Source organism: Miscanthus floridulus, chromosome 2, assembly GCF_019320115.1.
Source record: "Miscanthus floridulus cultivar M001 chromosome 2, ASM1932011v1, whole genome shotgun sequence".
In the NCBI taxonomy this organism is placed as follows: domain Eukaryota; kingdom Viridiplantae; phylum Streptophyta; class Magnoliopsida; order Poales; family Poaceae; genus Miscanthus; species Miscanthus floridulus.
This window is the reverse complement of record NC_089581.1, coordinates 65,259,203-65,286,970: the sequence shown is the minus strand read 5'-3', so window position 1 is coordinate 65,286,970 and position 27,768 is coordinate 65,259,203. Positions and strand designations below refer to the sequence as shown.

The 27,768-nt window shown below is 41.9% G+C and overlaps 1 pseudogene; it reads left to right on the top strand.

Moving 5' to 3' along the window:
* Nucleotides 1–27,598, top strand: LOC136536655 (uncharacterized; annotated as a pseudogene).
* Nucleotides 27,599–27,768: the final 170 nt, after the last annotated feature.

Here is a 27,768-nt window from a genome sequence, read left to right as displayed (position 1 = left end):
ATGGTAAATCGTATTAACCGCGGCGGGCGATTCATACCGCCCGCCGCGGTAAATAACAATTTCCTGCGGTGGGCAAGTAAGGTGGCCCGCCGCGGTAAACCAATTTCCCGCAGCGGGTGCCTCGGTGGCCTGCCTCGCTGGCCGGCCACCGGTTAACCGTGGCGAGCAAAAGAGGTGCCCGCCACGGAGCGCATTTTGGCCACGCTACGCAAATTGATTCCTGTAGTAGTGGTAGTTTGATTGAACATGCCTCTACATTCTGTAAAAATAATATTCATAATATTTTGTTACTTTGCATTTGAACATCTCTATTTTGTGTTGCCTGAAACGTTCAATTTGTGTGTCTTAGAGTTAGGGACCATATGACACGTATGATATCTTTTTAGTGTAGCAGAACCGACCAATTTATAAGAGAACAAGTACAGTATCACTCAAATAAATGGGATCCATACAATAGCACGCCATATGGACGACGAAATAGAAAACCCCCAAGTTAGTACTTAATTATCCACCTGAAGTCCTTAACTGGGCATAAATGAAGTGTCACTGGCACACTTTATATTCAAATTTTTGGTTTAAACACCTATATATATATCAGTTGCCAAAACTGGTTTTGGAAAAACAAAAACTTTTATTTTAAATACACATGTGGTAATTAATGTTGAATCTTACTCTGATATCAGCTATAGCATAGCCGACCAATTTATAAGAGTACAAGTACAATGGCAGCCTGCAAGCGGTCGTACTGTCATACTTGAGCCCATATAAATCCGATAGTTCGTCGAGTACCAGGAAGGGTCTCGATTAACCATCAATATACAACCAATATCGTACATAATTTAACATTGATGTCACACGTTACATAAAGTTCACACATACAATTCATCCATCAGAGTACGAATTTAGGTTATTACAAACAAAGTTTAGTAAAATAGTAGCAGGAGCAAATTAAAAGTTTGAAACCAACATCTACAACATTGTTTAAATATAGTGTCAGCTCACAATCACACTCCCACAAAAGCATAAGAGAGGGATTCATAAGAGATGGCTACCCAGGGCTTACTCTTCGTCCACGGTGGGACAGAAGTAGTTCTTGCAATAGCCATGATAAACTATAACATCTGCAACAATGGGAATAAAACTCTGAGTACGAGAATGTACTCAGCTAGACTTACCTGTCATAACCCAAAAATAAAGTGACTCCAAGGATTATGTAAGGCTTTATAAGTGGAGCTAGCATGACAACATTTGACATAAAAAGCGACTAATTCAGTTGTATACTTATAATTTGGTCATCAAGTTAATTATAGCTATTCATCTCTAGATTAGCAACTAACACGTGCCAAACATGTGGTATATCATTTAGTAGCATACAATAGTAACCATAGACAGTGTAGTAATTCCATGTTCATCCAGACCATTATATTCCATAACACAGTTACTACGATGTTGATACTAGCCAAGTTTCTCACTGTCTAGGAGAGATGATGATTCGAATCGATTTAACCAGCTGGGAATTTATTCCTAACATAAACCCAAGCAGACCAGATCAACTATCACCTTAGGTCACCTATGGTACAACTCAGGTTCATATTTCGCGGGTTCACCCAGCGCCACACAATCAGGGACAACCAGCTCTAAGACGATCAGGACTACCCTACCCTTGGGCTCACGTCTAGCTCCTCACACATCCTTACTACCATCTAGAGTGCGCACTTTTATAGAACGAGGCCTGGCATGAGTTGAGCTACTCGGCTTTGTGGTCGAAATAAGTTATCCGGCCATCTAAGTGAGGCATGCGTTCAATCTTGTCAAAAGCACCCAACAACGGTACAGTCCTTTATCTACATAGATGGATTCAGATGAGTCAACCTACACATAGACTCCACCCGACCTCCATTTACATTACCCCATGGTTCTTTTCCATGATAGCAAATATAGCTAACCGTGCTTTGGTATCCACCTATAACTCGTAGGTGACAGGAAATCACTCGACTTCTACCGGTCTAAGCATGGCTAAGTAGGTATTCGATCTTGGACCTACACAGGGTTAAAGGTGTATATATTTGGACAAGGTAGTTCTATGCATCAAGTGTTTCTGATTCAACTCTTATAACCTAATGCATTAAGCATAAAAGGACTCAAGTGAAGTTTTGTAAAACATAGGAGACTTAGAATGCTTCGGGGCTTGCCTTTGAGGAAGGAGGTTGGCCTATGATCCAGGCACTCAGGGAGGTCCTCAAGAGTTTGCTCCTCTCCTTCTAGAGCTATGGCCTAAGGTGTCTCTAGCTGATCCTCCTCTTCTTCGTTGAACTCCAAAAGAGTTATCCCTTCGGATGATCCTATATGCATGAGCATGAAATACGATATCATGGATGCATATATAATGACATGTATGATATGATATGGTGTGATAAAATGCATCTTCATGTGTTTTCAACAACATTGCATTAAGGTGATAACAAGTTGCATCTTATTTTACTGAGTAGGTGGATATCTCTTCTAGTAACTAAACAAATTCTCATCTAAGCAATTTTCTGGACTGCAAGACAGCAGCCACTTGTTTTGACCATAACTAGAGTTATACACATAAAAATAATATGGTTGAGGACATTATGGAAACCTTATGAAATTTCCTACAACTTTATTTGAATCATCTTAATGTGATTCAGCAGTTAGCTAGATCAAACAATTCAATCATTTATATCTGTCTAGAGAGCAAGTATTTCTGATAGCAAAATTCTAACATCTATAATTCTTAAACCATAAGGCCTATGATTATGAAAATTTAACACAAGTTAGATAAGTAAGTTATCTACAACTTTGTTATTAACAAGTTTCATAGAAAAGGTCATTATCATTATGAAATTATTGACACAATAGAAACTATACATGGAGCCATCTAGATGAATTATAAGGCAATAATTAACTAGCTGTCTATAAACAAATACTTCAAAGCCTCACTAACCATATCAACAGATTATATACATCACACAGACCACAGAAAACATCATGGTTAAGCCTAACTAATTTATTTATATTCATTTATTAATTTCCTTTGATAATAACGTGATTTAAAGGATAAATATTTCCAGTGCTTAATAAATTCTTAGAAAATTACAGCACCTACAAATGCCCCTAATAGTCTACTGTACAAATTTCATGCCATTCGGATAAGTATAGCTACCTCTACAAAAATGACAAGTTACATATGCTTATTATAGCAAAAATAGTTTAGCATAGTGAAAAGTGTCAAGTAATAGATTTAATATTTTTCTTACTTTCCTACTAGCATGAGAATACTGTGTAAAAATTTATATGCTCATATGTTCTTTATTTTTCCCCAATTAATTTCACTAGAAACTAGTAATTAATTAGTATTAAATATGAAGATCATATTACAAGTATGCTTACTGTAGGTTTAATATTTTTCCAAGCTAGAGCACGTCAACACAAGACCAACAAAATTGGAATCACAATTTTATCACCTTCCTAGCTCAAGTTAAGCAATTTACAATATAGAAGCTATTTTAAAAGCACTTATCTTGCTCAATTTAATTATTCCACAAAAATACACTAAACAGTAGATTTCATATTTTTATCAAATTGTACACTTCAAGATGAATCCAACAAAATTTAGTTCACCCCATTTGGATACTCCTAGCTCTAGATATGAATTTTTAAAGTTTACATTCAAATCTATGAAAATAAATCAAGAAAAACATTTTAAAAACCGATTGACAACTAGGGCCCATGAGTCAACGGGACCCACATGTCAGCGACACACAGAGAAGGGCGTGTGGCTTGACCGGCAGCAAACTCGTTGACGGCAAGGTCACCGGTGGTGAGGTCACCGGCGTCGTGTTCCTCACTCTCTTGCGCACCTACTGGTACCCTAGGTTTGCTCGGAGGATCACCGGAGCTAGCTCGCCGGCGAGCATGGTGGCTTGGCGGTGGCACGCGGTGGTGCTCTAGTCATCCCCATTAACAGCATGGCCAGACGATCGTGGCTATGGCATCTACGAACCCTAGCGGAGCTCTACAGTGCGGATCGAGCGGAGCTCTACAGTGCGGATCGAGCCATGGTGAAGCGATGGTGAGCTCTAGCCACGTGCATGGCGGCACGGCGGCGCACAGAGCACGACAGTGGTGTCACCTTTCCGACGAGACTAAAGGTAATGCAACACCTCTAGGCAACACAGTAATGGGTATTAGAGCGGGCTAAGGGTGACATGGTAATGGGTACTAGAGCGGGCTAAGGGCGGCCAGTGAAGTTGGCGGCAGTGAGCGCGTGCTTGCATCCATGGTGGATGCACACGACAGCGATGGTAGCGGTTAATTAAACGATGACATGAGCATCTATGACCTAAGGTGATGACAGAACTAGAGAGAAGGAGGTAGGAGGAGCGGTGAATAAGGCTAGCCACAGTGAGCTCAGAGCTCGGTGGCGCTCCGTGACCATGGTGGCGACGACAATGTGAAATTTTGCATTACCTGAGCTCTAACTAAGGCAATGGTGTGTTGGCGAGGTGGAGGAGGTGATGGCCGAGTGGTGTGTGCGAGCAATCAAACAATGGTGTGGTGGCAGTGGCATGCGAGCGTGGTGGAGCTCAGCAATGGCGACGACAGCGCTCGGCTTGCTACTACGGATGATGGAGAGGCAGAGAGAGGGTGAGAGAGCGAGAGTGAGTGAGCATGGCGGCTTCACCTCCTTTATCTCCCCCTGCTGGCCCGACCAGCCAGGCCGACATTGGCGTGCTACCACCATGCGGCGCGCATGGCCTAGCGCGGTTGGCCACAATGGCCAACCGGTTCAAATCGGCTAAGTGCCTATTCAACGACTGACAACGCTACTTCGTTCCTCTATATCTCCTAATCCAGTTCGAGTTAGCAAAATTGGTATTAGTGAAAGTTGTAGATCTATGTGAGATCTCTAACTTTGCTTTAGGAACCATCATCTAATTCTCAATTGTTTTCAAACTACAAATCTCCAAAGTGGACTACGTTGAAACTGAAACTCAATTAAAGAGCGAAATTTCAAGTTTTAAAAACAGCATTTTGTTGATACTTGTGAGCTCTATTTGACCATGTTAGACACTTAATTAGCTCATGACCCTTAAATAAAGTTTGTTACCCATGACAAGAACTACAACTTTTATTTAGGTCACACAGCCATGCAAACACTCTAAGCTACTTTTAAAATTTGTTCAAACTAGTATCATGAAAATGGCATTTCAAATGAAACCAACAGTTAGAAGCAAATTTGGTCTATGTCATGAATATAAACATTGTTCCATTTGTCATTCTAGATGTGCCTAAGGTGTTTTCGTGACCTCACAACCATCTCATACATTGGTCATATAAGATTGCAAGCATAAGCATATATATAAAATCAACATTTCATGTGATAAGGTATAAGAATGAGATGAAATTTCATATGCTCATGTTCATGAATGCTTGGATGATGCTTGTGCTCATGAAATGTAAGTGCCAAATGTAAAGCTTAACACTAGGGTGTTACAGCCTCTCCCCCTTATAGAAATCTCATCCCGAGATTTGAAAGACCTACCGTTCCTCATAAAAGGCGGGAAAAACCTCATGTAAATAATCCGCCCATTCCCACATGCATCTTATTCACTGTGGTTATTCCACACCACCTTGTAGAACCTAATGACCTTGCTCTGTGTTACTCTTTCCATTTCTTCTATCACTCAGATTGGTTTCTCTTCATATGTCAAATCTGATTGGATCTTAATGTTGGTGGGTGCAATGGCTTCCTCAGGTATGCGAAGGCATCTTTTCAACTGAGAAACATGGAAGACATCAAATATCACACTCATCTCTGGGGGAAGTTGTAACTTGTAGATGGCATTTCCTTTTTGTTCAATAATCTAGTACGGGCCTACATACCTAGGCACAAGCTTTCTTTTTACTCCAAATCTCTGCACTCCTTTCATGGGTGACACTTTTAAATACACATAGTCTCCCACTTCAAAAGTTAGTGGTCTTCTTTTATCAGCATAACTCTTGTCTTGACTGAGCTGCTTTCATGTGCTGTTGGATAATGCGTACTTGCTCCTTAGCTTTGGCGACAAAGTCAATGTCATAATATCTCCTTTCTCCGGGCTTAATGCAATTCATGGGAGTTCTACATCTCTAAACATATAAGGCTTCAAAAAGAGCCATCTTGATGCTTGCTTGATAACTGTTGTTGTAGGAGAACTCGGCTAAAGGTAGCCATTTCTACCATGAACCCTTGGAAGATATAACACAAGCTCTCAACATGTATTCTAGGATCTAGTTCACTTGCTCGGTCTGTCCAGATGTTTGTGGGTGATATGTTGAACTTCTAATTAGTTTAGTTCCCAAGGCTCGGTGCAAGTGTTCCAAAAAACAAGCTATAAACTGTGGTCCCTGATATGAGATTATGGTCCTTGGTACTCCATGTAGCCTCATGATCTAGGAAACATACAGTTCAACGTACTTCCCAGCTAGATATGTTGTGTTAACTGGTACAAAATGTGCTGCCTTGGTAAGGTGATCTACAATGACCCATATGGAATCGTGACCTTGTTGTTTTAGCGGGAGGCCTATAATAAAGTCCATACTTATTTCCTTCCATTTCCAGCCTAGAATAGGCAATGGCTAAAGTAATCCAGCAGATTTCAAATGAATGGCCTTGACTCTACTACAATTATCACACCTAGTGACATAGGCGGTGATCTCTTTCTTCATCTTGGTTCACCAAAAATGGGTTTTCAAATCTTGATACATTTTGCTACTACCCGAATGGATGGACAACTTGGATGAATGAGCTTCATCTAAAATTTGATTTTTAAGCTCACGGTCCTTCGGTACCACAAGTCGGTCCTCAAACCATGGCACACCTCTTTCATCTAACCTAAAATGATTGGTTTCCTGTTCTTTCATCTTTCGCTTGATGTGGAACACACCTACATTTGTCTTTTGTAGTTCTATGATTTTGCTCTCAAGTGAACAAATGACGGTGATATTGTGCAGCACAACTGGATGTAACAAATTAAATCCATCTTCCAACAAGGCTTCCAAAGTGTTGCAATGAGATTTTTGACTAAGTGCATCTGCTACAACATTATCTTTTCCTAGATGGTAGTGCACTTTCAAATTATAGTCCTTGATTAGCTCTAACCATCTTCGCTGCCTAATGTTTAGCTCAGGTTGAGTGAAGATATATTTAAGACTTTTGTGGTCAGTATATATGTGACATATGTTTCCCAACAAGTAATGTCTCTATATCTTTAAGGCATGAACAACTGCTGCGAGCTCTAAATTATGTGCAGGATAATTGACTTCATGCTTTCTTAATTGCCGAGAAGCATAGGCCATAAGTCGGCCTTCTTGCATGAGCACACACCCCAAACCTATACCCGATGCATCACATAATACATTAAAAGGCTTTTCAATGTCCGATTGGGCTAGAACAGGAGCTATAGTAAAGGGAACGGGATCCCGATCTTCCGTCAGGTAGTGGTAACTATCGTTGTGGCGAAGAATGACACACCGATCCAGCTTTAGATCGAAACATCAAACCCTGCAATCTTAGCACCACAACTCCTCTGGTTATTAATCGAGACACGAATCTGGATGACCTCGCCAAGAAGGCTAATCCCTACCTGCGTAACGAAGAACACAAGAAAGAACAAGAAAGAAAGCAACCAAATTACAGATGAATGATTAATCTCACGAAGTTGGGGTCTTACAAACCGATGAACGGCAAAATTGTTCTTGACAGATTAATCTAAGCAAAACCCAAACCCTAATAGAGGGGTGGCGGCTGTTTATGAATACTGTAGGGTCATGCAAGACCCCTGGACACGCCCCCTAATGGGCCCAAACATGATACACGGTCCATCGGACCAAAACACGGTGTCGCAGCACCCTGGCAGATTCTGGATGCTGACTTGTTTTGAGGATTTCTATTGATTCTGAAGGACTTTTGATGTGAGGCCACTTGCATTAGCTTCCTTATCAAATTAGCTTTCCAACAATATGTGGATCGTCAAAAACGAAGTCCGGATGTGTCCTGGGTGACCAGTTTAAGGCAGACTAGTCCTGGAGGCCGAGGCAGACTCGAAATCATGTTGGACTGAGCCTCCGGTTTCTGTTGAATGTCCTTGCTGGTCATCAACGCCTCCACCTCTTCCTCTAAGTCCCTCATGGCCCTCTCCAATGTTCCTAAGCAAGATAACATCCTTAGGTAATAGTCTATTCTCAAAAGTATGAAAAGGATCGCTTAAGAACAAGCTCACCTCTAAATTGAGTTGACGCATTCGAGCCCGGGTCATTGGACCTTGCATGACGGTTGGAGGATTAGCGGATACATCCGAAGGAGTAATGTCCTCATCATCCTCCCCCTCTTGAAACTGAGTCGTCCTCGACTCAAGCTCATCTTCTTCTCCCAAATAAGGCTTCAAATCTGCAATGTTAAAGATGGGACTAACCCCGAACTCAGGTGGCAACTCAAGTTTGTAGGCATTATCATTTATTTTCTTAATTATCTTATAAGGACCAGATGCTCTTGGCATTAATTTAGACTTACGCAGCTCAGGAAATCTATCTTTTCTCAAATGTAACAAAACCAATTCACCCGGTTCAAGTGTAATTTCTTTTCTACCTTTACTACTAGCAATTCTATACTTTTCATTCATTCTTTCAATATTTGCTTTAGTTGTTTCATGCAACTTACGAATGAAATCAACATGCTCTCTAGAATCACTATTTGTTCTTTCAGTGGTAGGTAAAGGCAAAAGATCAATAGGAGCATGAGGGCTAAAACCATACACTACCTGAAAAGGACTTACCTTGGTGGTGGAATGTTCCGCCCTGTTATATGCAAACTCCACATGCAGCAAACATTTTTCCCACATCTTCAAATTGCGCTTCAAAATTGCTCTCAACATGGTGGACAATGTTTGATTCACTACCTCAGTTTGGCCATCAGTTTGGGGATGACATGTTGTAGAAAATAGCAGCTTGGTCCCCAATTTATTTCACAAAGTGCGCCAAAAATGACTCAAGAATTTTACATCGCGATCTGAAACAATAGTAGAAGGCATACCATGCAAGCGAACGATTTCTTGAAAGAAAAGGTCAGCAATATGAACAACATCATCGCTCTTATGACAAGGAATAAAATGTGCCATCTTAGAGAAATGATCAACCACCACAAAAATACTATCCCTCCCTCTCTTAGTCCTTAGCAAACCCAACACAAAATCTGTAGATATATCAGCCCAAGGAGTAGAAGGAACAGGAAGAGGCATATAAAAACTATGTGGGTTCAATAGCGACTTAGCTTTTTGACATGTGGTGCACCGAGCCACATACCGTTCTACATCTCACCTCATCCTAGGCCAAAAGAAATATGTGGATAGCACCTCCTTTGTCTTCTTGGCTCCAAAATGTCACATCAATCTGCCTCCATGTGCCTCCTGCAAGAACAAAAGACGAACGGAGCCAACTGGAATGCATAGGCGGTTAGCTCTAAACAAAAACCCATCATTGATCATAAACTTATTCCATGTACATCCCTCTCTACAATTTAGCAACACGTCCTTAAAATCAGGAAGCGCATATTGTTCTTTTACTGATTCAAGCCCAAAAATCCGACAATCAAGTTGGGATAGCAATGTATATCGTCTAGACAAAGCATCAGCAATCACATTATCCTTCCATTTCTTGTGTTTGATAATATAAGGAAAAGATTCAATAAATTCAACCCATTTAGCATGCCTATGATTCAGATTATGTTGAGAGCAAAGATACTTAAGTGATTCATGATCAGAATGAATAACAAATTCTTTAGGCCACAAATAATGATGCCATGTCTCTAAAGAATGGACAAGTGCATACAATTCCTTATCATACGTTGAATAATTTAGAACAGGACCATGCAATTTTTCACTAAAGTAAGCAATGGGTTTACCATCTTGCATCAAAACACCCCCAATACCAACTCCACTAGCATCACATTCTAGCTCAAAAGTCTTACCAAAGTTTGGAAGTTGTAGCAATGGTGCGTGTGTGAGCCTGTCCTTCAAAGTGTCAAAGGACTCCTCATGTGCCTTTCCCCAATGGAACACCACACCTTTCTTCGTCAACTCATGCAACAGGGAAGCAATGGTGCTGAAATCTTTGACAAAGCGGCGGTAGAATCCTGCAAGACCAAGAAAACTCCTCACTTGTGTGACGGTTTGGGGAACCGGCCAGCTCTTTATGGCTTCAATTTTCATCTCGTCCACCTTAATTCCTTGTGGAGTTACAATATAGCTAAGAAAAGAAACTTGATCCATGCAAAAGATGCACTTCTCAAGGTTACCAAATAAACGTGCATCACGTAAAGCATTAAAAACAACACGTAAGTGATCTATATGTTCAACAAAAGACTTGCTATAAATCAATATATCATCAAAGTAAACTACCACAAAACGACCAATGAAAGCTCTTAAAACTTCATTCATTAAATGCATGAAAGTGCTAGGTGCATTTCTCAAACCAAAAGGCATTACTAACCACTTATACAACCCGAATTTGGTTTTAAACATAGTTTTCCATTTATCTCCAAGTTTCATTCTAATTTGATGGTAGCCACTTCGCAAGTCAATCTTGGTGAAAATTATTGAACCACACAACTCATCAAGCTTGTCGTCTAGCCTAAGAATAGGATGACGATACCGAATAGTAATATTATTGATGGCTCTATAATCAACACACATACGCTAAGTTCCATCTTTCTTAGGAACCAAAAGTACATGAACAACACAAGGACTAAGGCTTTCACGTACATACTCACGATCAAAAATGTCTTGGACTTGCTACTGAATTTCCTTAGTCTCCTCGGGATTGGCTCGGTAGGCACCACGGTTGGGCAAGGTTGCTCCCGGAATCAAATCGATTTGATGCTCTATCCTTCTCATAGGTGGTAGCCCCGGGGATATCTCAGCTGGAAAAATGTCCTTATACTCTTGCAAAAGTTTAGTGACAGCAGGAGGCACCGAGATAACAATATCATCATGCGAAAACATAGCTCTTTTGCATACCAAAGCATAGCAAATATCATCATCAGAAATTTCAGCAAAGACACATTTTGTTGCAAGCATAACACCACCCTTCAATTTAATCCCCTCAGCCTTAGAAATAGATGAAGACTTATCCTTTTTAGGTGGGAGAATAGAATTAGCAACTTGCTGATTTTCAGATTGAACATCATTCAAACTAGTAGCGCATTCTTTATTAGCTTGTACAATTTGAGCAGGGGTCAAAGGTACCAAAGTAATTTTCTTTCCTTTATGCACAAAGGTGTATTTATTACTTCACCATGGTGTGTAGCATCATTATCATGTTCCCAAGGATGACCCAATAAGAGTAAACAGGCTTGCATAGGTACCACATCACAATCAACAAAATCAGCATAAGAACCAATGGAAAATGAAACTCTACAAGTTTGTATTACCTTTGCTTTTCTAGAATCATTTAGCCATTGAATATGGTATGGACGTAGGTGTAGGCATGTTGTCAAGCCAAGCTTCTTGACCAAATTAGAACTCGTCAAATTATTGCAGCTACCTCCATCAATAATGACATGTGCTCGACGGTTGACCTCGCCAAGAATGCTAATCCCTGCCTGCGTAACGAAGAACACAAGAAAGAACAAGAAAGAAAGCAACCAAATTACAGATGAATGATTAATCTCATGAAGTTGGGGTCTCACAAACCGATGAACGGCAAAACTATTCTTGACAGATTAATCTAAGCAAAATCCAAACCCTAATAGAGGGGTAGCGGCTGTTTATGAAGACTATAGGGTCGTGCAAGACCCCTGGACACACCCCCTAATGGGCCCAAACACGATACATGGTCCATTGGACCAAAAGATGGTGTCACAGCACCCTGGCAGATTCTTGAAGCTGACTTGTTTTGACGATTCCTATTGATTCTAAAGGGATTTTGATGTGACACCACTTGTATTTGCTTACTTATCAAATTAGCTTTCCAACCATATATGGATCGTCGAAAACAGAGTCCAGATGCATCCTAGGTGACCAGTTCAAGGCAGACTGGTCCTAGAGGCTGAGGCAGACTCGAAATCATGTTGGACTGGGCCTCCGGTTTCTGTTGAATGTCCTTGCTGGTCATCAGTGCCTCCACCTCTTCCTCTATGTCCCTCATGACCCTCTCCAATGTTCCTAAGCAAGATAACATCATTAGGTAGTAGTCTATTCTCAAAAGTATGAAAAGGATCGCTTAAGAACGAGCTCACCTCTAAATTGAGTTGACACATTCGAGCCCGGATCATTGGACCTTGCATGATGGTTGGAGGATCAGCAGATACATCCAAAGGAGTGATGTCCTCATCATGTAGTTAGCAATGTCCGTAGGGTGTGAAAAGCGTCTTCACATTTTGGCGTCCCATTGAACTTTTTGTCCTTCTAAAGTAGTCTGGTCATGGGCTTAGCTATCTTGGAGAAATCAAGAATGAAACGATGATAGTAGCCTGCTAGCCCTAGAAAACTCCAAACTTCATGAACCAAAGTCGGGGCTTTCCAATCCATGACTTCCTATACTTTAGATGGGTCTATAGATATTCCATCTTCAGATAAGATGTGACCCAAGAAAGGTAATTTGCTTAACAAAAATTCACACTTGCTGAATTTGGCATATAACTTATGTTCCCTCAATCTAGATAAAATAACTCTTAGATGCTCTGAATGGTCTGCCTCATTCTCCAAATAAATCAAGATATCATCGATAAACACAACCATGATTTTGTCGAGCTCAGGCATGAATACCAAATTCATCAAGTACATGAAGTAGGCAGGAGCATTTGTTAGTCCAAAAGACATGACCAAATACTCATACGAGCCGTACCTAGTGGAAAAAGCTATTTTAGGTACATCTTCTGGTCTGATCTTAATCTGATGATAGTCTGACCTCAAATCAATCTTAGAGAATACCTTTGCTTTTGCCAATTGATCGAACAAGATATCGATACGGGGCAAAGGATACATGTTCTTAATGGTCACAACATTAAGCGGCCTATAATCCACACACATTCTCAAGGACTTGTCCTTCTTCTTTATAAATAAAGCTGGACATCCTCATGGAGATGAACTAGGTTAAATGAGACATTTTTCCAATAGTTCTTGTAACTGAATTTTAAGTTCAACTAACTCATTTGGTGGCATCCTATAGGGTCTTGTCGAGATAGGTGTTGTACCTGGCATGAACTCAATCTTAAATTCTACATCCCTATCCAGTGGTAAACCCGACAATTCATCTGGAAATACAACAGGAAATTCACAAACCACTAGAATATCATAGAGGGTAGTGGCTTAGATAGCACAAGACAAGTTTTAGAGATCAAAACTTTGGGGAAGTGGTACTAGAAAAGCATTACCTCCCTTTAGTTCTCTTAACATAATTGTTCTAGTGCTAGTGTCGATGAGAACCCCATGATCGCTCAACCATTTCATGCCTAAGATCACATCTATGGCTAATCCAGGCAATACTATTAGATCCACTGTGTACTCCCACTCTTGTATCGAGATGAGCACATTTCTAACTATCTAATTTGTAGAGATAGTAGCCCTAGCCGAACTTATACTATAACCACCCTTGTTTATCTCAATTATTTTCTGATCATACTTAGATGCAAATGCTTGGCTCATAAATGAATGAGAAGCTCTAGAATCAAATAAAACAATGGTGGGATGTTTGTTAACAAGAAACATACCAGCGGTGTCGGGTGTATGACCCCGGATACCCACGACAGGCCACATGGGCTACGCCCCTAGGGGTGGCCCAGCCCACAAGATGAAGCCTTGTGGGGCACGACTTTGCTCGGCGCCTTCTATAAGACACTAAGAAGATATCCAGAAGATACTACAAGATCTGTTAGGATATGTATGATCCTAAGATTCCTGTAATCAGTTATTACTTTCCGGTTATCTCTCAGATCTAACCGACTTGTAACCCTGCCTCCCAAACTATATAAGGTGGGCAGGGACCCCCTCCAAAATCATAGCATATCATACGATAGCTAATACAAACCAACAGACAACAGGAGTAGGGTATTACATCATACTGATGGCCTAAACCTATCTAACTCATGTGTGTCTGTTGCCTTCTTGTTCTTGATCTCACACTCCTCTGCCGATCAATCTACCTTCGTGGGATACCCCTTGGAGGACTGCCAACGATATTCTATCGACAGGCGGTGACAACTTCTCCCATAGGAACTTCTTCAACAGTTGTGTAATGCACGTATCCAGGACGTGCTTTAGGATTTGCCTATTTCTAATTACCCTAGTTTTGATTGCTATTCTTCTTGGGATGGGGACACTCCTTAGACCAATGGCCTAACTGATTGCAGTTGAAGCATGGCTAGTTGTTCCTTGGTCCTACTGAGCTTCCTTGCCCTCCGTTTCCCTTGGGTAATGGTGAACGCCTTGTGGAATGTCTTCTGGGGGCGATTGGCTTGAACTTTTGGTGGAGGAGGCCTAAACTTAGGCACTGGTGGACGAAACTGTGGCCTAGCCACCACTAGAGCTCTGGACTAGGAAGATCCTAAGGCGCCTGCCTCAGCTGCTCTTTTGCGGCCCTTCACTACTACGTGCAAATTGTTCTGGTTCCCTAGGTCAAGGCATCGCTGATAAACTCATTTTATGTGGTACACCTCGAGTTGGCCATGGTCTTCATCAGTTTGGTGCCAAGGCCTCTCTTGAAGCTTTCCATCTTCTTTTCCTCCGTATCGATGAACCCTGGGGCATATCACGACAAATTGTTAAAGGCATGCATGTACTCAGTAAGGGTCTTGGCTACGAGCTGGTATGGTTAGCTGTACTTCATACTATGGTTGTCCCTCCAGGTATACTTCATTCCAGTAATAGAGGGGTGGTTCATAATACCCCGCATAATGCAAGACTCTCCAAACTAGGGCAGGGGTATCAAACATCAACCGAAAATTCTCACTTCCAGCTGGTGCTGCCATCTGTACAAACAACATGGTGCAACTCTCGTGAAACACTGTCATAATGGATAAGAGTTACATAACTGAGTAAGAGACTTATAAGGGGAGGAACAATGCAAGTGTAATAATAATGATTTATCATGATGCATGTATGTTCCGTACGTCCTCACAAACTTAGGAAATTAAACTTCTAACGACATACACGGTGACATACATGCGTTCTCTCATATATAACGTGGCTAGTCGGGCTACATGTTTCACTATTAGTGTACTTGCACAAGAATTTCATTTCAGCCCAACCCCATAATTTTATATGTAGAATGTAAATCTGGGCTCTAGGTTGCAAGCTAAATACTTCTATATATATACCCATAAATAAATACTTCCGTATCAAAGCTACCTAAGAGTAAATACATCCTATATATACATATAAATATGTATATATAACCGTATCAAAGCTAACCCACAATTAAATACTTTCGTATATATATGAGGCATATATACACTTTAGTACCAAAGTTAACTCTCCCCATAGACCACACGCTCACATCTTACGGTCATGCCACTGTGATGATGAGTGGCATCTCACCTTGGCGTAGAGGTATTTGATCCATACATTACAACTCAAATGAATGGCATCCATACAATAGCACGCCGTATGGACGACGAAATGGAAAACCCCCAAGTTAGTACTTAATTAGCCACCTGAAGTCCTTAACTGGCAATAAAGGAAGTGATCACTGGCACGCTTTAGATTCAAACTTTAGGTTTAAACACCTATATATATATATCAGTTGCCAAAACTAGTTTTGGAAAAACAAAAACTTTTGTTTTAAATACATATGTGGTAATTAATGTTGAATCTTACTCTAATACCAGCTGTAACAGAACTAACCAATTTATAAGAGCACAAGTACAATGGTAGCCCGCAAGCGGTTGCACTATCATACTTGAGCCCATATAAACCTGGTAGTCCATCGAGTACCATGAAGGGTCTTGATTAACCATCAACATACAACCAAGATCGTACATGATTTAACATACATGTCACATGTTACATAAAGTTTACACATATAGTTCATCCATCAGAGTATGAATTTAGGTTATTACAAACCAAGTTTAGTAAAATAGTAGTGGAAGCAAATTAAAAGTATGAAACCAACATCTACAATATTGTTTAAATATAGTGCCAGCTCATGATCACACTCCCACAAAAGCATAAGAGAGGGATTCATAAGGGATGCCTGCCTAGGGCTTACTCCTCATCCATGGTGGGATAGAAGTAGTTCTTGAAATAGCCATGATAAACTGTACCATCTGCAACAATGGGAATAAAACCGTGAGTATGAGAAGGTACTCAGCTAGACTTACCCGTCATAACCCAAAAATAAAAATGACTCCAAGGATTATGCAAGGCTTTATAAGTGGAGCTAGCATGACAACATTTGGCATAAAAAGTGACTAATTTAGTTGTATAATTATAATTCGATCATCAAGTTAATTATAGCTATTCATCTCTAGATTAGCAACTAACCTATGCCAAACATGTGGTACATCATTTTAGATGTGTCTAAGGTGTTTTCATGACCTCACAACCATCTCATACATTGGTCATATAAGATTGCAAGCATAAGCATATATAAAATCAACATTTTGTGTGATAAGGTATAAGAATGAGATGAAATTTCATATGCTCATGTTCATGAATGCTTGGATGATGCTTGTGCTCATGAAATGCAAGTGCCAAATGTAAAGCTTAACACTGGGGTGTTACACATAGCACTCAATGACCACCACCGGTGGGCTTCACCGCCGCTTGCAGATAGTCAGGATGGTACCCCTGTCGTCAATTTCCAAGCCCGCATGAGACTCCCACACATAATTACAAAGTTTTGTGAAAATTTTCATTTCCACGATTGCTACTTTAGCTTATAAAGACCGCTATGCACCATGTATGTCTCCTCAATGCTACTATTTGTTGGCGGTGCTTAACTCACATAATTAACCGCCAACACTTGCATAAAAGCCTAGCATACAGACACCAAACTTAGAATTAGGGCTTATAACTAATGAATTCCACAAGTTTTGGTGGCTGTTCATTTATAGGAGGACATGTCAGAATAACAAGAAAAACACACCCAAATACGCAATATGACAAGGCATAACAACACCCGACATGAGCCCAAGGGGAGAAGGCCCACTTACCAAGCAAATTAGGGCACAGTCAGGTGGAGAAAAAGCCCAAAACCCAAAGCAAACCTCCTCCAAATGGCTTCAAACTTTGTAGGACCCATCCAGAGGCCCAAAGAAGACAACACGCCAAAGCTAGGCACATTTAGGCCTAGTTTGTGGCTACACCACCACTGAGGCCTCTTGGGCCCATCTTTCGCGTGTTGTCAGATACCACGTTTGCAATGACGGTTCTGCAGGGTTGGGCCAGGTTCAACGTATCTAGGATGTCAGTTTGAGGTCGGTTTGGTGCTTTAATGAGGGGATCAAGCATATTCCAAGGAATCAAACCCTCCTCTCCACCTATAAATTAAAAGGAGGCCACCCCTCCTCATTCCAAGAACACACCAAGGATCAAGAGCACCACACTTGAGCTTCACTCCAAGGGCTTAGGCCCTAGATAGCTAGTAGATCGAGTTAGTAGGGAGAGATATGAGGGAGAGTACAGGGAAGCACTAGACATGTCAGTTGTCTCCCCGAGCTTGTACCTTGAGAACACCTGTACCTCAACGAAGCTTTCCGCTAAGTAAGTGTCCGTGGTTCTTATGGTTATAAATCATTAGTTGAGCTTCACTTTACTTGGTTGCGGGTTCATTATCCATTCTTGTAGCGGATATTCTAGTAGAGGGCACTGATAAAGATAGATAACCCTACACAATGGTAGAGTAGTAGTCGATAGTGTATATGTAGTGTCTAGGATAGAGGCTACCTTCATTTGCCTTGTGCCCCAAAGTTGACTGGTAGATGGCAGGTGGTGATAGCTCTATATGTCCCTTATAATCCCCCACATTCGGGTATGGCGTAGAGCTATAGGCCGGCAACGCTTGACAGACCAGGTGTTCACCGGTGCCTGAAGTAAGTAAGTAGAAGTAGATTTTATCTATCCTTAGACCCTAACACCATAGGAATCCTTCTCTACCCTTTCCAACTCTAACCTTGTGTTGTCCTTGGATGAACTAGCTAGAAGAAATACCTCCGTTCCCTGTGGAAAATATGATACCCTGAATACTTCTGGGAAAGTGCTACAATAATAATTCCGTGTGCATTTGGATTATTTCTGTTTGCATTAAGAAATACCAACACTATTTCTGGTCACCGCTCTTGCTCCCTAGTGCTAAACGGCGTGACTGCCCCTACTCAGTAGCGTGCAAGCTGCCACTCACCGCCGACAAGCTAGCGTTCCACGCTGGTACACCTACACAGATGCACCGATGGCCAAGCTAGTACTCATCACCACCATGGCCGCTCGAGCTCACTACCACAAGATCGAAAGGCAAGGGTAATACTTTCATACTTCCCTTATCCATGTTTCTTGGTTTTTTATTCCCCTCATCACTCATCTGAGTACGAATCAAGCTTTCATCAGATTTTTATTCCACGCTCCACCAAATCCTTGTCAAGATGGAGGAGTGTTGATGGTAGTTAACATCCATCATAAACCATTAATATAACTTGAATAAATGCATGGATATGATCACCAACATAGGTTTAGGGGTTTAAACTAACAAATTCCACTAGTTTGGTTGAATCTGTGTTTTCAGCAGGGTTTATCTAGAAAACCATCAAGGAGGACCCAAATGTTAGAATTAATCACACTTATCCATGATGAAACCAACTCCAGAAGACTCTAGAAGACATTAGAAGGCAAACCACGGAAGCAGAGCATGAGATACTGCTAGTAGGCCAGCTAGCCCCCTAGGTCCATGTGTCAGCCCCCCTTTGCTATGTTAGTTCTCCACTGCCTTATAGATCAGATCTACGCTGTTGCTTTAAGTCGGTTTGATTCGAGGGCTCAGGATTGATAGTTCCCCCTATATATATCAGCCACTACGCCCCTGAGGCAATCAATCATTATCTCCTCCTAAAACCCTAATCAAGAAGAGAAGAACCTCAGAGTTCCATAAATATTTAGGGCATAACTAGTTAAGTTAGATCTAGAGGGAGGCAAGCTTCGCTTGGATTCCTGATCTTATCAAGAGCGTGGCTTGGTATAGCCTTTTGTATCCTCTCATATATCTTTCATATTTCATATGTTTTGCTACATTTGTTATGACATTGTTCTTAGTATTATTCATGTTCCTAGTTATCATGTTCATCATTTACTTTGATTATATGCTTAGTATAGCTAGATTATCTTTATGTTCAAGCATAAGTTCATATAGTGCTCGCTCTAATGTACATGGGGTGAGTGGTCAACATTGTGTAAGCATGGTGCTTATACGTTGTTTACCTATGGATGCATCTTATATTCCGGGCCATGTGGTAGATCACGAGTGTGATACTCTCGTTGAGTCCTTTGTAGTCCACTCCCTGAATATAGGTCAAGTAGGATCTTGTTGCGAATGAAGTCAAGCTCTGGTCTTGATCTTCTTTAGTAATATCCCTTATGTGTAGATATGAAGTTAACCTTAGCCATGATTATTAAGTGTAATTGCACTAATCATAGTATGCTTTGACTTATAATTAAGAATGACTTAGGAATTATTTCTCTATTGTATCTACTTAACCATGCTAGTGCAATCTAAAGGAGTACTCTAAGTGCTCATTTATCATTTATCATTCATATTACATTTATCTCTTGATTTACCCCTGTCATGAGTAGAAAATTGGTTATGGTTTATCTCTCCATCTCATACGTATAAGTTATCAATATATTCCCTTTTGCCCGTCCTTCCCTAAGGTAAAAATATAAATAACGATACCTGGAATACTCCTGGGTAAAATGCTACAATGGTATATTATCTGTGCACTTGGAGATCCCTTCATTTATATTCTTCTAAGTAAGAAATGTCAATGAGCATTTCTAGCAATGTTAAGAAGTGGCATATTAATAAATACCAACAACGAGGCCCCCAACAAGAGGAACAAAGTGTCCATTCTCATAGACCATGTCTTTGTCCTCATCCTCCGCTACCTCACCACCTATTTCTTGTGCAACTGCAAGTGTGTCTGTCACTCCTAGAACTGCCTCATCTCAGAATCTGAGTACTATAAGGAGTTGCCCCAAATTCTCACAGGATTCTTCTATCGCAGCTGGAAAGGCAAACGCCAATTCACTAGCATCACCCTCCTTGTCCTTCTTGCCCATCCACATTAAGGATGTTGTTGTCTTAGATTGTTGCAATGGCCTCATCCTCTGCTGGTGCGTTGGGTTTCGCTATGTTGTCTCCAACCCGATGACTAAGAAGCGGCCTCATCCTCTGTTGGTGTGTTGTGGTCAGGATCGCTTGGGGTTTGATCCGATAGTCTCCTTGCACTTCCATGTGTTTGAATATGGGGTGAGGGAGGGTGAGTCCATAGGTGTGCACATCTACTCATCTAACACTGCAGTATGGATCTTTAAAGAATCTAAATGGGGTAGTATCATACTATGCACATATGTGAGAAGTGTGTTTCTTAATGGTTTTATGCACTTTTCTGGAGGTACCACACAGAAAAGTTCATGTCATCCCTGTCCGGGTCATCCTTATGTTCCCTTGTTCATGGAGTCATTAGCAGAGCAGTAAAGGTGCATTTGCTATATTTTCTTGTTATGACATGTCTTTGTTTAGGTAAGGAGTTGTTTTGATTATATAAATAGTCCAACTTTGGCTCAGTAGCTAAAACAATGATATGTTGAATATTATTAATTCTACTGCTTTGTGTAGGTTATGGAGTCTGAGTGCTTTTGAACAAGTTTCCTACAATGCCTAAGGGAGGAAGAAGAGGGGGTTCCATGGTGCATTGGCTACCAACCTAAATGAAGCTTTGCCTTGGAAGCAAGAGGGGCAATTTGAGCGGAGCACATCTACCTTGTTTTTGTTATGTAAGTCTGTAGGGAGCAGTACCTCTATTCTATAATCTATGTACCGCTTGTGTTAGTACATCAGTTGACACAATTATTATGTTAGTATTGATTGTTATTATAACATGTACTCTTGTTTGTGGGCATGATGTATGGACGTAATGATCATATCTGTATGGTGTGTGTTCAATAAGATATTAAGGCCTAGCTGAATTAGTAAATACGTTTGCAATTCTATCACTATCGGATGTAAGCGCCATTGGTTATTTTGTCATCACCACTGCCGCATACCCATTGGTGAAAAGTGAATCACCACCAAATTGTTTAGTAACCCAACACGGATTAAAGGATCATCCTAGGTGGATCATACTGCAAGGCGACGGTGACCATGACCATGGAACAGACGATTCATTCGCCCAAGCGACGGTGATGTTCACCTCAACACAGATGTGTTGGATCCAAAGCGACCATGAACCAGCACTTCACATAGTCGAGTCATTGTGCAATGCTAAGGTGACCATGAGTAGTACACAGGTGGTTCAGACACCTAAATAATGATGCTGTTCACATCAACATAGATGTATCAGACGTAAAAGCGATGGTGAACTAGCACTACACACAGTCGGGTCATTGTGCAAGGTGATGTTGATTACTACGATTATAGTCGAATCATTGACCAATGTGGCGGTGTTGAGGGTCCATCACAGTCAGTTGTGAACTGATGGTGTCGACCGGTTACTACCGAGGTCGAGATCTGGCTATGATGGGGGGTTACGAACTAACTATGATAGGTTTGCTGTAGTAGTGCTTCTCTCCCTCTTTCCCATGGTTCAATTTGCGTGCTCATAGGGCTACAAAACTCACCACATGCACACAAAGTTGTTTCATCGCTTTTTCATGTGAGTCGCTAACCCCATGAGCCACATATATAAATGGGACCAAAGAAAATATTTCTAGTTTTACTACACCAAGTGAGGAAGTGCACTTTCATCTTGTAATGGGTGGTACATCACGTGAAAGGCAAGAGCCTAAAGAAAAGCAGAGCCAAGAGAACATCTCACCTCCTAGGCACTACCTACTCTACTCCCACAGCTCTGCCTCCCGTGCTCCTAGCGCCACCACTGATCCTAGAACCGTGTCCAGTGTCACTCATATCTCATGATCTTGGTGGCTTCTTGAGCCCTACTACTAACCCTCAAGGTCCTTGTAAGCTCAGTCGCTCACCATGGGAGCTCTTGGATTATCTCTCCCTCTCTGATCCTTAGGTCAACATTTCCCTATCCTACCATATCTTCCTACTCTATCTCTATCTATCTCTAATCAGTACTCCACTCTTGGTGGCTCTGTGTGTGAAGTTCATGTTTTCCCAAGCACACTGCTTTTGAGAGGTCTTGATGGTTCTAGCAGCTTTTGGGAGTTTGGTTTATTTTTGTCTCTAGGGTTGGTCGACATGTTCAATTCGAAGGATAGCATACTATACTGATAGGAGGGGTCCTCTGCTTAGCTTGGATCTATTCTACTTTAGCTACTCTTTCAGTTTTGTGGTAATTTAGCAGGCTATATAGGAAAACAATGAAATCACTAGAGTGGTGGCATTGTCAAACTCTAGATCTATGTCCCCTATGTTGGCAAAGTAGCAAGCTGAACATTATTGTTATGCATGATGATGACTTGCTACTATTTTGTTTATTTACCTTCTTTTTCCATTTAGGAGGTGGATGACCTCCTTGACAGCTACTGTGTCAATATGGACTCCTGTGCATGCCACCTCTCCTTAGCCAGCATGTCAATCACATCCGTGAAGAATAAGGAGACAATGGCCATGGCCATAGCTAGTAGTGACAAAACACAACTATAGATACTGAAGAAGACAACATTGAAGAAGGCTACAATGAAGGAGAATAAAGAGAGATAGACCCAAAAGAATGCAAATGTGAAGAAAGAGGAGGGTGAGGAAGGGGTAGCATAGAGTGGAAGTACAAGAAGAATGATGGCAAGGGTTGAAAGTGCTCTAACAACGCGAGCCGCCCCAACTCCCTCTGTGAGTACCACTTGATGAAGAAGCATTCCTATTTGAACCTAGAGTTTGCTTCTCCAATGGATAAAGATAAGGTGATGGTGGTAGCACCAACAATAGCCTCCAAGTCCTCTAGCAGCTCCAATGCACAAAAGAAGAAGCCTGCTAATAATTACGATGCATCCGAGGGCTTCTACTACTACAACGGGTTTGGTCGTTGAAAGCCCTAGTTTGGTTTTGGCTAATTGAAGAAACCTAGTGTACTAACCCTTGTAATTAATTATTGTGATTGAGCTAGGGTAGTACACACCAAGTGGTGGAGCTAGATGATGGTCATGGTGATGAAGGTGACCAAAAGAGATGATCAAGTGCTCCAACTTGGTAAAAAAGAAAAAGAAAAACAAAAAAATCCTATGGAGATCAAGGCAAAGGTATAAATAGGTTTTTGTTTTGACACTCAAGACACCATAGAGGGTGTCAGTATATTTAGGATCGATAGCCATATTATTAAGAGGGGAAAATCTTGGTTAAAATGGTTGTCGAGTGCCACTAGGTGAAGTAATTCATGCATATGCATTAGAACCAAGTGTGCTAACAATTAACCCTTGAAAAATGCTTGGAAAAATGCTAACACACATGTACATGGATTATACACATTGTGGTTAGCAACTTGGAAGCAAGGGTGAAGAGGTTGAAGTGTTAGAAAAATAGAAGGAGGAGTCTCAGAGTGACTAGACTCTAGGGTCGACGTGACTAGACCCAGAGGTCACGAGTTTAGTCATCAACCCTAGGTCTCATCCAGCCTTGGTGGCATGATCAGACCCTAGCGTATGCGTGACCAAACCCTCTACACCGAGTCAGGTCAGAGGGAACAGAGTGGCGCAGCAGCGTGGCCGCGACCGAACGCTAGCTTGGCAAGGCGACTGGCCACGCCGCTGCCACTGTTCCTCAGCTGGCAATGCATAGGTGGCATGACCAGATGCTGGCCATGTCCGATCACCTCTAATCAGACACGTCTGGTCAAGTTTTTGTACTACAAGGCGACCGGACACGCTGCTACCACTATTCCTTGGCTGGCAACGCGTAGGTGGCATGATCGGACGTTGGCCATGTCCGATCACCTCTAACCGGACATGTTCGGTCAAGTTTTTATGCATCTGGACCTCTCTAGATCTAGACCAAACCCTATGGGGACCGAGTCCGGCCGTTATACAGTCAAGTCCGATAACAACTTAACTTAGCGCGCATGAGCTAAGTGACCATTGGAATCTGATGAATGTTGTTGAACACGAGTGCCACATGGTAGTGATCCAGCAACCGGACTCTATCCCTCTGTGTCCGGTCGATTATTGCACAAGTGGGTCCAGTCAGTGCATAGTGAGCCTAGTCAAGGGGTATAACTGCTCTTTGAGCCAAGGGGCTTAAAAGGTCCTAATATGGCTAGAGGGGGGTGAATAGCCTATTTAAAATCTACAAACCAACTAGAGCAATTTGATTAGTATGACAAATAGCGAAATGCAAACTTGCTCTAGCTCTACAAGGGTTGCAAGCCACCTATCCAACAATTCTAGTTACTATGATCACTAGACACACAATTTGCTAAGTCACTACTCACTAAGAGCTCTCACACTTGCTACACTAAAGAGCTCCACTAGATGAACTTAAGCTACAAAGCAAGCTCTCAATTCTAGCTACACTAAAGAGCTTGCTACAACTAGTTTGCGGGAATATAAATGAGTAAGTAAGGTGATTATACCGCCGCGTAGAGGAGTGAACCAATCACAAGATGAATACTAATTCAATCACCGGGAGAATACCAAAGGGCAAGAGACAACCAATGTTTTTCTCCTAAGGTTCACGTGCTTGCCGGCACGCTAGTCCCCGTTGTGTCGACCAACACTTGGTGGTTCGGCGGCTAAGAGGTATTGCACGAACCTCATCCACACAATTGGACACCACAAGAACCTACCCACAAGTGAGGTAACTCAATGACACGAGCAATCTACTAGAGTTACCTTTTGGCGCTTCGTCGGGGAAGGCACAAGACCCCTCACAATCACCGGGAGATGGCCACGAACAATCACCAACTCGTGCCACTCCTCCTCCGCTGCTCCAAGCTGTCTAGGTGGTGGCAACCACCAAGAGTAACAAGCGAATCCAGCAGCGAAACACGAACACCAAGTGCCTCTAGATGTAATCACTCAAGCAATGCACTTGTATTCTCTCCCAATCTCACAAAGATGTTGAATCAATGATGGGGATAAGTGGGAGAGCTTTGGCTAAGCTCACAAGGTTGCTATGTCAATGCAAATTGCTAAGAGAGTGAGCTTGAGCTGGCCATGGGGCTTAAATAGAGAGCCCCCACGAATAGAGCCGTTGGCTCTCTGTTCCCTAAAAAATCGGGGCAATCGGACGCATCGATCGGTTTGACCTAATGCAGGACCCCAGTGTCTGGTCCTCAGATATTCTCCATGTATCCCCGACTTCAAATGCTGATCGCCCGATCTCAACGGTCATCAGTGCATAAGTTGTGACCGAACGCGCTACTGGAAGTGACTAGACGCTCCAACACTGGAGTCTGGTCGATTCTAGTAAGGTTTCATTCATGACCGGACGCGCTGTTCAAAGTGACCGGATGCACCATCACTGGCATCTAGTCGTTTCTAGTAAGGTTCCAGAGATGGTTTTTCATGACCGGACACGTCTGGTGGCACATGACCGGACACAGGCCAGCGTTCGATCAACATAGTCTCTCTCTATTGCTTGTGTCAGTGTACGTCACTAGGTGACTGGACGCACCCCCTGCGTGCCCGGTCCCTTTTTCACTTCAGCGTCCGGTCAAGGGACTGAGGGTGGCCTTCACTGCGCGCCACTGACCGAACGCATGGTCAGAGTCCAGTCACTGCCCAAGGCAGAGTCTGGTCAATACGAAACTTCTCCTTTTGACCCCAAACTTCACCACCCTTGATCAAATGTGCCAACCACCAAGTGTATCACCTTGTGCAATGTGTTAGCATATTTTCACAAATATTTTCAAGGGTGTTAGCAGTCCACTAGATCCTAAATGCATATGCAATGAGTCAGAGCATCTAGTGGCACTTTGATAACCGCATTTTGATACGAGTTTCACCCCTCTTAATAGTACGGCTATCGATCCTAAATGTGATCACACTCTCTAAGTGTCTCGACCACTAAACCAAAAAGCTCCTATTAATTTCACTTGCCTTGAGCTTTTTGTTTTTCTTTCATCTTTTCAAGTCCAAGCATTTGATCATCACAATGCCATCACCATCATCATGTCATGATCTTTATTTGCTTCATCACTTGGAGTAGTGCTACCTATCTCATAATCACTTTGATAAACTAGGTTAGCACTTAGGGTTTCATCAATTCACTAAAACCAAACTAGAGCTTTCAGGGCTCTATAAATTGAAGAGGGACAACTCTAGCTCACTCTCTTGCATATTTTCATCAGTGATACATCCTTGTGAGCTAAGGCAAACATCTTCGACTCATCTCCTCTCATTGATTCATCATCATAGTGGGATTTTGGGAGTGATCCAAAGTGCAATTGCTTGAGTGATTGCATCTAGTGGCACTTGGGGATCGTTTGAGCTGTGGTTTTCTTGTTACTCTTGTTGGTTGCCGCCACCTAGATGGCTTGGAGCAGCGGAGGAGCATTGACATGAGTTGGTGATTGTTCATGGCCATCTCCTGGTGATTTGTGCGGGTTCTTGACCTTCTCCCGGCGAATAGCCAAAATGTACTCTAGCAAATTGCTCGTGTCATTGTGTTACCCTCACTTGTGGGTATGTTCTTTGTGGCGCTGTAGTGTAGGGCTTGGCTTGTGGACGCCTATTAGCCACTGAACAACCAAGTGTGTGGTCGACACAACAGGTACTAGTGTGCCGGCAAGCACGTGAACCTCGGGAGAAAAATCTTGTGTCAATTGTGTATTGGAATTCTCCCGGTATTCATTGGTATTATTGATTGATCATCACTTGTCACGTGCGGTATAATCTCTCTACACTCTAGCTTTACATTTCTATCTCTTGTGTAGAGTAGCTCTCTAGTGTAGAAGTAGTTAGTTGTTCTTGTAGCTAGCTTAACTAGTTTAAGTTAGTGACTTAGCCTCTCTTGTGTGCCTAGAGATTGTAATCAACTAGCATTGTTAGTATAGGTGGCTTGCAACCTTGATTAGAAAAGCTTCGCTTATTATTTAACTAATATCTTGCTCTAGTAATTTATAGAGATTTTATTAGGCTATGCATCCCACCTCTAGCCATTTAGGACCTTTCACCCATCTTGTGGGAAGAGGCATTGTAGGAACCATCCAAAGAAAGAAGAAGAGGTGGAAGTGGAACCATCCAAATATGCTTCTCCTCCGAGTCATGCCAAAGTTGAGATTGAAGATGGTACCAATAACAGGGCTACAACTTGCGGTGATGATGCATGCAACAACAATAACTCTAGATGCAGCAACGTCAACATGGAGAGGAACAAAATTCCATGGAAGCTCCCGAAGAAGCCAGTGAAGGTGCGGGCACTCATGTCACTGTGAGCAAAACCAGCTAGGTGCTTACACATGGGTGGCAGAAGATAAAGTTTGCTTTGTCTATTTTAATTTGAGACTCTCATAGCTCATCCCCTACCGTTATTGGTTTGGATTTCCTTATAAGCTGTTTGAATTTTGCATTTTGATTTGTCATTCGGTAAAATAAGGCTACTGTG